We start from the raw sequence: 11,202 nt of genomic DNA, 5'->3' as shown, positions 1-11,202 counted from the left end.
AGTGGCAATGTTTGATAGGTTTCTGAAACACATCGCGGGTTGTGGCGCATTATAAGTGTTTCTAACAGGCCATTCAATAGTAGGAGTGAGAAAAACATCACAGGGTGGTTTGAATCCGAGGGCCTGAATTATGATAGGCAGTGAGTGGCAATGTAGGATGGAGAAAAGCAACACGGGGTGGTCAGCATTGGGAGGTCAGGAAACTTGCAGTGGCAATGTAGGATAGGATTCTGAAAAACAACGCGGGTGGTGCGCATTGTAAGAGTTTCTAAAAGGCCATTCACTGGTAGGAGTGAGAAAAACATCACGGCATGGTGTGAATCCAAGGGCCTGAATCAGGATAGGCAGTGATTGGCAATGTAGGATGGAGAAAAGCATCAAGGGGTGGTCAGAATGGGGAGGTCAGGAAACTTGCAGTGGCAATGTAGGATAGGTTTCTGAAAAACATCTTGGGGTGGTGCGCATTGTAAGGCCTTCTTAAAGGCCCTTCACTTGTAGGAGTGAGAAAAACATCAGGGGTGGTGTGAATCAGAGGGCCGGAATTAGGTTAGGAAATGAGTGGCAATGTAGGATGGAGAAAAGCACCTTGGGGTGGTCATGATGGGGAGGTCAGGAAACATGCAGTGGCAATGTAGGATAGGTTTCTGAAAAACATCGCGGGGTGGTGCCCATTGTAAGGGTTTCTAACAGGACATTCACTAGTAGGAGTGTGAAAAACATCACGGGCTGGTGTGAGTCGGAGGGCCTGAATTAGGATAGGCAGTGAGTGGCAATGTAAAATGGAGAAAAGCACCACGGGTTGGTCAGCATGGGGAGGTCAGGAAACATGCAGTAGCAATTTAGGTTAGGTTTGTGAAAAACATCGCGGGTTGGTGCGCATTGTAGGGATTTCTAACAGGCCATTCACTAGCAGGAATGAGAAAAAAATCACGGCGTGGTGTGAATGGGATGACCTGAATTAGGATAGGCAGTGAGTGGTAATGTATAATGGAGATAAGCAGCACGGGTTGGTCAGCAAGGGGAGGTCAGGAAACATGCAGTGGCAATATAGGATAGGTTTCTGAAAAACATCGCGGTGTGGTGAGAATTGTAAGGGTTTCTAACAGGCCATTCACTAGAAGGAGTGAGAAAAACATCACGGGGTGGTGTGAATCGGAGGGCCTGAATTAGGATAGGCAATGAGTGGCAATGTAGGATGGAGAAAAGCACCACGGGGTGGTCAGCACGGGGAGGTCAGGAAACATGCAGTGTAGGATAGGTATCTGAAAAACATCGTGGGGTGGTGTGAATTGTAATGGTTTCTAACAGGCCATTAACTAATAGGAGTGAGAAATACAACATGGTGTGGTGTGAATGGGAGGGCCTGAGTCAGGATAGGCAGTGAGTGGTAATGTAAAATGGAGAAAAGGACCACTGGTTTGTCAGCATGGGGAGATCAGGAAACATGAAGTGGCAATGTAGGATAGGTTTCTGAAAAATATCGTGGGGTGGTGCGCATTGTAAGGGTTTCTAACAGGCCATTCACTAGCAGGAGTGAGAAAAAATCAACGGTGTGGTGTGAATCGGAGGGCCTGAATCAGGATAGGCAGTGAGTGGTTATGTAAAATGGAGAAAAGCACCACGGGTTGGTCAGCAAGTGGAGGTCCGAAAATATACAATTGCAATGTAGGTTAGGTTTCTGAAAAACATCACGGGGTGTTGAGAATTGTAAGCGTTTCTAACAGGCCATTCACTAGTAGGAGTGAAAAAAACATCACGGAGTGGTGTGAATCGGAGGGCCTGAATTAGGATTGGCACTGAGTGACAATGTAGGATGGAGAAAAGCACCACGGGGTGCTCAGCATGGGGAGGTCAGAAAACATGCGGTGCCAATATAGGATTGGTTTCTGAAAAACAACGCGGGTGGTGCACATTGTAAGGGTTTCTAACAGGCCATTCACTAGTAGGAGTGAGAAAATCTTCGGGGGTGGTGTGAATCAGAGGGCCTGAATCAGGATAGGCAGTGAGTGGCAATGTAGGATGGAGAAAAGCACCATGTGGTGGTCAGGATGGAGAGGTCAGGAAACATGCAGTGGAAATGTAGGAGAGGTTTCTGAAAAACATCACGGGGTGGTGCGTATTGTAACGTATTCTAACAGGCCATTCAATAGTAGGAGTGAGAAAAACATCACAGGGTGCTTTGAATCCGAGGGCCTGAATTATGATAGGCAGTGAGTGACAATGTAGGATGGAGAAAAGCACTACGGTGTGGTCAGCATGGGGAGGTCAGGAAACTTGCAGTGGCAATGTAGGATAGGTTTCTGAAAAACATCTTGATGTGGTGCGCATTGTAAGGCTTTCTTAAAGGCCCCTCACTTGTAGGAGTGAGAAAAACATCAGGGGTGGTGTGAATCGGAGGGCTGGAATTAGGATAGGAAGTGAGTGGCAATGTAGGATGGAGAAAAGCACCATGGGGTGGTCATGATGGGGAGCTCAGGAAACATGCCGTGGCAATGTAGGATAGGTTTCTGAAAAACATCGCGGGGTGGTGCCCATTGTAAGGGTTTCTAACAGGATATTCACTAGTAGGAGTGTGAAAAACATCACGGGCTGGTGTGAGTCGGAGGGCATGAATTAGGATAGGCAGTGAGTGGCAATGTAAATTGGGGAAGAGCACCACGGGTTGGTCAGCATGGGGAGGTCAGGAAACATGCAGTAGCAATTTAGGATACGTTTGTGAAAAACATCGCAGGTTGGTGCGCATTGTAAGGATTTCTAACAGGCCATTCAGTAGCAGGAATTAGAAAAAAGTCACAGCGTGGTATGAATCGGAGGGCCTGAATCAGGATAGGCAGTGAGTGGTAATGTAAAATGGAGAAAAGCACCACGGGTTGGTCATCATGGGGAGGTCAGGAAACATGCAGTGGCCATGTAGGATAGGTTTCTGAAAAACATCGCGGGGTGGTGAGAATTGTAATGGATTCTAACAGGCCATTCACTAGTAGGAGAAAGAAAAACATCACGGGGCGGTGTGAATCCGAGGGCCTATTTTAGGATAGGCGGTGAGTGCCAATGAAGAATGGAGAAAAGCACCACGGTTTGGTCATCATGGGGATGTCAGGAAACATGCATTGGCAATGTAGGATAGGTTTCTGAAAAACAACACGGGTGGTGCGCATTGTAATTGTTTCTAACAGACCATTCACTAGTAGGTGTGAGAAAACCATCACGGGGTGGTGTGAATCGGACGTCCTGAATTAGGATATGCAGTGAGTTGCAATGTAGGATGAAGAAAATCACCACAGGGTGGTCAGCATGTTGAGGTCAGTAAACATAGAGTGGCAATGTAGGATAGGTTTCTCACAAAGAACGAGTGTGGTGGGCATTATAAGGGTTTCTAACAGGACATTCACTATTAGGAGAGAGAAAAACATCACGTGGTGGTGTGAATCAGAGGGCCTGAATCTGTATAGGCAGTGAGTAGCAATGTAGGATGGAGAAAAGCACACGGGTTGGTCAGGATGGGGAGGTCAGGAAACATGCAGTGGCAATGTAGGATATGTTTCTGAAAAACATCGCGGGGTGGTGAGCATTGCAAGGGTTTCTAACAGGCCATTCACTAGTAGGAGTGAGGAAAACATCAGGGATGGTGTGAATCGGAGGACCTAAATTAGGAAAGGCAGTGAGTGGCAATGTAAAATGGAGAAAAGCACCACGGGGTTGTCAGCACGGGGAGGTCAGGAAACATGCAGTGGCTATGTAGGATAGGTATCTGAAATACATAATGGGGTGGTGCGCATTGTAAGGGTTTCTAACAGGCCATTAACTTGTAGGAGTGAGAAAAACATCACGGCGTGGTGTGAATCGGAGGGCCTGAATCAGGATAGGGAGTGAGTGTCAATGTAGGATGGAGAAAAGCACCAAGGGCTGGTCAGCATGGGGAGGTAAGGAAACATGCAGTGGCAATGTAGGATAGGTTTCTGAAAAACATCGCGGGTTGGTGAGCATTGTAAGGGTTTCTAACAGACCATTCACTAGTAGGAGGGAGAATAACATCACGGGGTGGTGTGAATCGGAATGCCTGAATCAGGAATGGCAGTGAGTGTCAATGTAGGATGGAGAGAAGCACCATGGGGTGGTCAGCATGGGGAGGTCAGGAAACATGCTTTGGCAATGTAGGATACGTTTCGGAAAAACATTGCAGGTTGGTGCTCATTGTATGTGTTTCTAACAGGCCATACACTAGTAGGAATGAAAAAAACATCACGGCATGGTGTGAATTGGAGGGCCTGAATCAGGATAGGCAGTGTGTGGCAATGTAAAATGGAGAAAAGCACCATGGAGTGGTCAGCATGGGGATGTCAGGAAACATGCAGTGGCAATGTAGAACAGGTTTCTGAAAAACAACATGGTGTGGTGCGCATTGTAAGGGAATCTAACAGGCCATTCACTAGTAGGAGTGAAAAAAACATCATGCTGTGGTGTGAATAGGAGGGCCTGAATCAGGATAGGCAGTGAGTGGCAATGTAAAATGGAGAAAAGCATCACGGGGTGGTCAGCATGGGGAGGTCAGGAAACATGCAGTGGCAATGTAGGATAGGTTTTTGAAAAACATCGCAGGGTGGTGTGCATTGTAAGGGTTTGTAACAGGCCATTCCCTAGTAGGAGTGAGAACAACAGCACAGGGTGGTGTGAAACGGAGGGCCTGAATTTGGATAGGTGGTGAGTGGCAATGAAGAATGGAAAAAAGCACCACGGGTTTGTCAGCATGGGGAGGTATGGAAACATGCAGTGGCAATTTAGAATAGGTTTCTGATAAACATCGCAGGGTGGTGCGCATTGTAAGGGTATCTAATAGGCCATTCACTAGTAGGAGTGAGAAAAACATCACGGGGTGGTATGAATTATAGGGCCTGAATTAGGATAGGCAGTGAATGGCAATGTAGGATGGAGAAAAGAACCACGGGTTTGTCAGCATGGGGAGGTAATGAAACATGCAGTGGCAATGTAGGATATGTTTCCGATAAACATCGCATGGTGGTGCGCATTGTAAGGGTTTCTAACAGGCCATTCACTAGTAGAGTGTAAAAAACATCACGGCCTGGTGTGAATCGGAGGGCCTGAATCGGGATAGGCAGTGATTGGTAATGTAAAATGGAGAAAAGCACCACGGCGTGGTCAGCATGGCAAGGTCAGGACAGATGCAGTGACAATGTAGGATAGGTTTCTGAAAAACATTGCAGGGTGGTGTGCATTGTAAGGGTTTCTAACAGGCCATTCACTAGTAGGAGTGAGAAATACATCATGATGTGGTGTGAATCCGAGGGCCTGAATCAGCATTGACAGTGAGTGGCAATGTAGAATGGAGGAAAGCACAACGCGGTGGTCAGGATGGGGAGGTCAGGAAACTAGCAGTGTCAATGTAGGATAGGTTTCTGAAAAACATCTCGGGGTGGTGAGCATTGTAAGGTTTTCTATCAGGCCATTCACTAGTAGGAGTGAGAAAAACATCATGGGCTGGTGTGAATCAGAGGGCCTGAATTAGGATAGACAGTGAGTGGCAATGTAGGATGAAGAAAAGCACCACGGGTTGGTCAGCATGGGGAGGTCAGGAAACGTGGATTTGCCAAGTAGGATAGGTTTCTGAAAAACATCACTGGGTGGTGCACATTGCAAGTGTTTCAAGCACGCCATTCTCTAGAAGAAGTGAGAAAAATATCACGGGGTGGTGTGAATCGGAGGGCGTGAATTAGGATAGGCAGTGAGTGGCAATGTAGCATGGAGAATAGCACCATGCCGTGGTCAGCACGGTTAGGTCAGGAAAAATGCAGTGGCAATATAGGATAGGTTTCTGAAAAACATCGCGGGGTGGTGCGCATTGTAAGTGTTTCTAACAGGCCATTCACTAGAAGGAGTGAGAAAATAAATCACACTGTGGTGTGAATCGGAGGGACTGAATTAGGAAAGGCAATGAGTACAATGTACATTGGAGGAAAGCACCACGGGTTGGTCTGCATGGGGAGGTTGGAAACATGCAATGGCAATGTAGGATAGGATGCTGAATAACATCGCGGATTGGAGAAAATTTTAAGGGATTCTAACAGTCCTTTCACTAGTAGGAGTGAGAAAAAACATCACGGTGTTTTGTGAATCGGAAGGGCTAAATCGGGATAGACAGTAAGTGGCAATATTGAATGGAGAATATAAACGGGGGTGGTCAGCATGGGGAGGGCAGGAAACATGCAGTGGCAATGTAGGATGGTTTTCTGAAAAACATCTTGGGGTGGTGCGCATTGTAAGGCTTTCTTAAAGGCCCTTCACTGGTAGGAGTGAGAAAAACATCAGGGGTGGTGTGAATCGGAGGGCCTGAATTAGGATAGGCAGTGAGTGGCAATGTAGGATGGAGAAAAGCACCACGAGGTGGTCAGCATGGGGAGGTCAGCAAACATGCAGTGGCAATGTAGGATAGGTATCTGAAAAACAACGCGGGTGTTGCGCATTGTAAGGGTTTCTAACAAGCCATTCACAAGTAGGAGTGAGGAAAACATCATGGAGTGGTGTGAATCGGAGGGCCTGAATTAGGATAGGCAGTGAGTGTCAATGTACGATGGAGAAAAGGGCCATGGGTTTGTCAGCATATGGAGGTAAGGAAACATGCAGTGGCAATTTAAGATAGGTTTGTGAAAAAATCGCAGTTTGGTGCGCATTGTAAGGGTTTCTAACAGGCCATTCACTAGCAGGAGTGAGAAAAAAATCATGACGTGGTGTGAATCAGAGGGCCTGAATTAGAATAGGCAGTGAGTGGTAATGTATAATGGAGAAAAGCACCATGGGTTGGTCAGCATGGGGAGGAAATGAAACATGCAGTGGCAATGTAGGATAGGTTTCTGAAAAACATTGCGGGGTGGTGAGAATTGTAAGTGTTTCTAACAGGCCATTCATTAGTAGGAGTGAGAAAAACATCACGGGGTGGTGTGACTCGGAGGGCCTGAATCAGGATAGGCAGTGACTGGCAATGTAGGATGGAGAAAAGCACCAAGGGGTGGTCAGCATGGGGAGGTCAGGAAACATTCAGTGGCAATGTAGGATAAGTTTCTGAAAAACATCGTGGGGTGGTGCGCATTGTAAGGCTTTCTAACAGGCCATTCAGTAGTAGGAGTGAGAAAAACCTCATGGTGTGGTGGGAATCAGAGGGCCTGAATGAGGATAGACAGTGAGTGGTAATGTAGCATGGGGAAAAGCACCAGGGGTGGTCAGCAAGGGGAGGTCAGTAAACATGTAGTGACAATGTAAGATAGGTTTCAGAAAAAAATCGTGTGGTGGTGAGCATTGAAATGGTTTCTAACAGGCCATTCACTAGTAGGAGTGAGAATATCATCACGGATTGGTCTGTATCGGAAGGCCTGAATCAGGATAGGCATTGAGTGGTAATGTAAAATGGAGAAAAGGACCAAGGGTTTGTCAGCATGGGTAGATCAGGAAACATGCAGTGGCAATGTAGGATAGGTTTCTGAAAAATATCGCGGGGTGGGGCGCATTGTAAGGGTTCCTAACAGGCCATTCACTAGCAGGAGTGAGAAAAAATCAACTGTGTGGTGTGAATCAGAGAGCCTGAATCAGGATAGGCAGTGAGTGGTAATGTAAAATGGAGAAAAGCACCACGGGTTGGTCAGTAAGGGGAGGTCAGGAAACATGCAGTAGCAATTTAGGATAGGTTTCTGAAAAACATCGCAGGTTGGTGCACATTGTAAGGATTTCTAACAGGCCATTCGCTAGCAGGAATGAAAAAAAAAAATCACGGCGTGGTGTGAATCGGAGGGCCTGAATTAGGATAGGCAGTGAGTGGTAATGTAAAATGGATAAAAGCACCATGGGTTGGTCAGCAAGGGGAGGTCAGGAAACATGCAATGGCAATGTAGGTTAGGTTTCTGAAAAACATCACGGGGTGTTGAGAATTGTAAGGGTTTCTAACAGGCCATTCACTAGTAGGAGTGAGAAAAACATCACAGGGTGGTGTGAATTGGAGGGCCTCAATTACCACTGGCAATGAGTGGCAATGTAGGATGGAGAAAAGCACCAAGGGGTGGTCAGCATAGGGAGGTCAGAAAACATGCAGTGGCAATGTGGGATAGGTTTCTGAAAAACAACGCGGGTGGTGCGCATTGTAAGGGTTTCTAACAGGCCATTCACTAGTAGAAGTGAGAAAAACATCACGGGATTGTGTGAATCAGAGTGCATAAATCAGGATAGGCAGTGAGTGGCAATGTAGGATGGAGAAAAGCACCATGTGGTGGTCAGGATGGAGAGGTCAGGAAACATGCAGTGGCAATGTAGGAGAGGTTTCTGAAAAACATCACGGGGTAGTGCATATTGTAACGGTTTCTAACAGGCCATTCACTAGTAGGAGTGAGAAATACATCAAAGTGTGGTGTGAATCAGAGGGCCTGAATAAGTATAGCCAGTGAGTGGCAATGTAGCATGGGGAAAAGCACCAGGTGTGGTCAGCATGGGGAGGTCAGGAAACATGCAGTGGCAATGTTTGATAGGTTTCTGAAACACATCGCGGGTTGTGGCGCATTGTAAGTGTTTCTAACAGGCCATTCAATAGTAGGAGTGAGAAAAACATCACAGGGTGGTTTGAATCCGAGGGCCTGAATTATGATAGGCAGTGAGTGGCAATGTAGGATGGAGAAAAGCAACACGGGGTGGTCAGCATTGGGAGGTCAGGAAACTTGCAGTGGCAATGTAGGATAGGATTCTGAAAAACAACGCGGGTGGTGCGCATTGTAAGAGTTTCTAAAAGGCCATTCACTGGTAGGAGTGAGAAAAACATCACGGCATTGTGTGAATCCAAGGGCCTGAATCAGGATAGGCAGTGAGTGGCAATGTAGGATGGAGAAAAGCATCAAGGGGTGGTCAGAATGGGGAGGTCAGGAAACTTGCAGTGGCAATGTAGGATAGGTTTCTGAAAAACATCTTGGGGTGGTGCGCATTGTAAGGCCTTCTTAAAGGCCCTTCACTTGTAGGAGTGAGAAAAACATCAGGGGTGGTGTGAATCAGAGGGCCGGAATTAGGTTAGGAAATGAGTGGCAATGTAGGATGGAGAAAAGCACCTTGGGGTGGTCATGATGGGGAGGTCAGGAAACATGCAGTGGCAATGTAGGATAGGTTTCTGAAAAACATCGCGGGGTGGTGCCCATTGTAAGGGTTTCTAACAGGACATTCACTAGTAGGAGTGTGAAAAACATCACGGGCTGGTGTGAGTCGGAGGGCCTGAATTAGGATAGGCAGTGAGTGGCAATGTAAAATGGAGAAAAGCACCACGGGTTGGTCAGCATGGGGAGGTCAGGAAACATGCAGTAGCAATTTAGGATAGGTTTGTGAAAAACATCGCGGGTTGGTGTGCATTGTAGGGATTTCTAACAGGCCATTCACTAGCAGGAATGAGAAATAAATCACGGCGTGGTGTGAATGGGACGGCCTGAATTAGGATAGGCAGTGAGTGGTAATGTATAATGGAGAAAAGCAGCACGGGTTGGTCAGCAAGGGGAGGTCAGGAAACATGCAGTGGCAATATAGGATAGGTTTCTGAAAAACATCGCGGTGTGGTGAGAATTGTAAGGGTTTCTAACAGGCCATTCACTAGAAGGAGTGAGAAAAACATCACGGGGTGGTGTGAATCGGAGGGCCTGAATTAGGATAGGCAATGAGTGGCAATGTAGGATGGAGAAAAGCACCACGGGGTGGTCAGCACGGGGAGGTCAGGAAACATGCAGTGTAGGATAGGTATCTGAAAAACATCGTGGGGTGGTGTGAATTGTATTGGTTTCTAACAGGCCATTAACTAATAGGAGTGAGAAATACAACATGGTGTGGTGTGAATGGGAGGGCCTGAGTCAGGATAGGCAGTGAGTGGTAATGTAAAATGGAGAAAAGGACCACTGGTTTGTCAGCATGGGGAGATCAGGAAACATGAAGTGGCAATGTAGGATAGGTTTCTGAAAAATATCGTGGGGTGGTGCGCATTGTAAGGGTTTCTAACAGGCCATTCACTAGCAGGAGTGAGAAAAAATCAACGGTGTGGTGTGAATCGAAGGGCCTGAATCAGGATAGGCAGTGAGTGGTTATGTAAAATGGAGAAAAGCACCACGGGTTGGTCAGCAAGGGGAGGTCCGAAAATATGCAATTGCAATGTAGGTTAGGTTTCTGAAAAACATCACGGGGTGTTGAGAATTGTAAGGGTTTCTAACAGGCCATTCACTAGTAGGAGTGAAAAAAACATCACGGAGTGGTGTGAATCGGAGGGCCTGAATTAGGATTGGCACTGAGTGACAATGTAGGATGGAGAAAAGCACCACGGGGTGCTCAGCATGGGGAGGTCAGAAAACATGCGGTGCCAATATAGGATTGGTTTCTGAAAAACAACGCGGGTGGTGCACATTGTAAGGGTTTCTAACAGGCCATTCACTAGTAGGAGTGAGAATATCATCGGGGGTGGTGTGAATCAGAGGGCCTGAATCAGGATAGGCAGTGAGTGGCAATGTAGGATGTAGAAAATCACCACTGGGTGGTCAGCATGCAGAGTTCAGGAAACATGCAGTGGCAATGTATGATAGGTTTCTGAAAAGCATCGTGGGTTGGTGCATATTGTAATGGTTTTTAACAGGCCATTCACTAGGAGAGTGAAAAAAACATCACGGCCTGGTTTGAATCGGAGGGCCTGAATTAGGATAGGCAGTGAGTGGTAATGTAAAATGGAGAAAAACAAAACGGGGTGGTCTGCATGGGGAGGTCAGGAAACATGAAGTGCAATGTAGGATAGGTTTCTAATAAACATCGCGGGGTCGCGAGCATTGTAAGGCTTTCTATCAGGCCATTCACTAGTAAGAGTGAGAAAAACATCACGGGCTTTTGTGAATCGGAGGGACTGAATTAGGTTAGCCAGTGAGTGGCAATGTAGGATGAAGAAAAGCACCACAGGGTGGTCAGCATGTGGAGGTCAGGACAGATGCAGTGGCAATGTAGGATAGGTTTCTGAAAAACATAGAGATGTGGTGAGCATTGTAAGTGTTTCTAACAGGCCATTCACTAGTAGGAGTGAGAAATGCATCATGATGTGTTGTGAATCCGAGGGCCTGAATCAGCATAGACAATGAGGGGCAATGTAGAATGGAGAAAAGCACAACGAGGTGGACACGATGCTGAGGTCAGGAAACTTGCAGT

This window comes from Cavia porcellus, unplaced genomic scaffold (genome assembly GCF_034190915.1).
Source record: "Cavia porcellus strain 051 isolate PalLab524CR breed Dunkin Hartley unplaced genomic scaffold, mCavPor4.1 scaffold_2, whole genome shotgun sequence".
NCBI lineage: Eukaryota > Metazoa > Chordata > Mammalia > Rodentia > Caviidae > Cavia > Cavia porcellus.
This window is presented reverse-complemented; position numbering follows the sequence as displayed.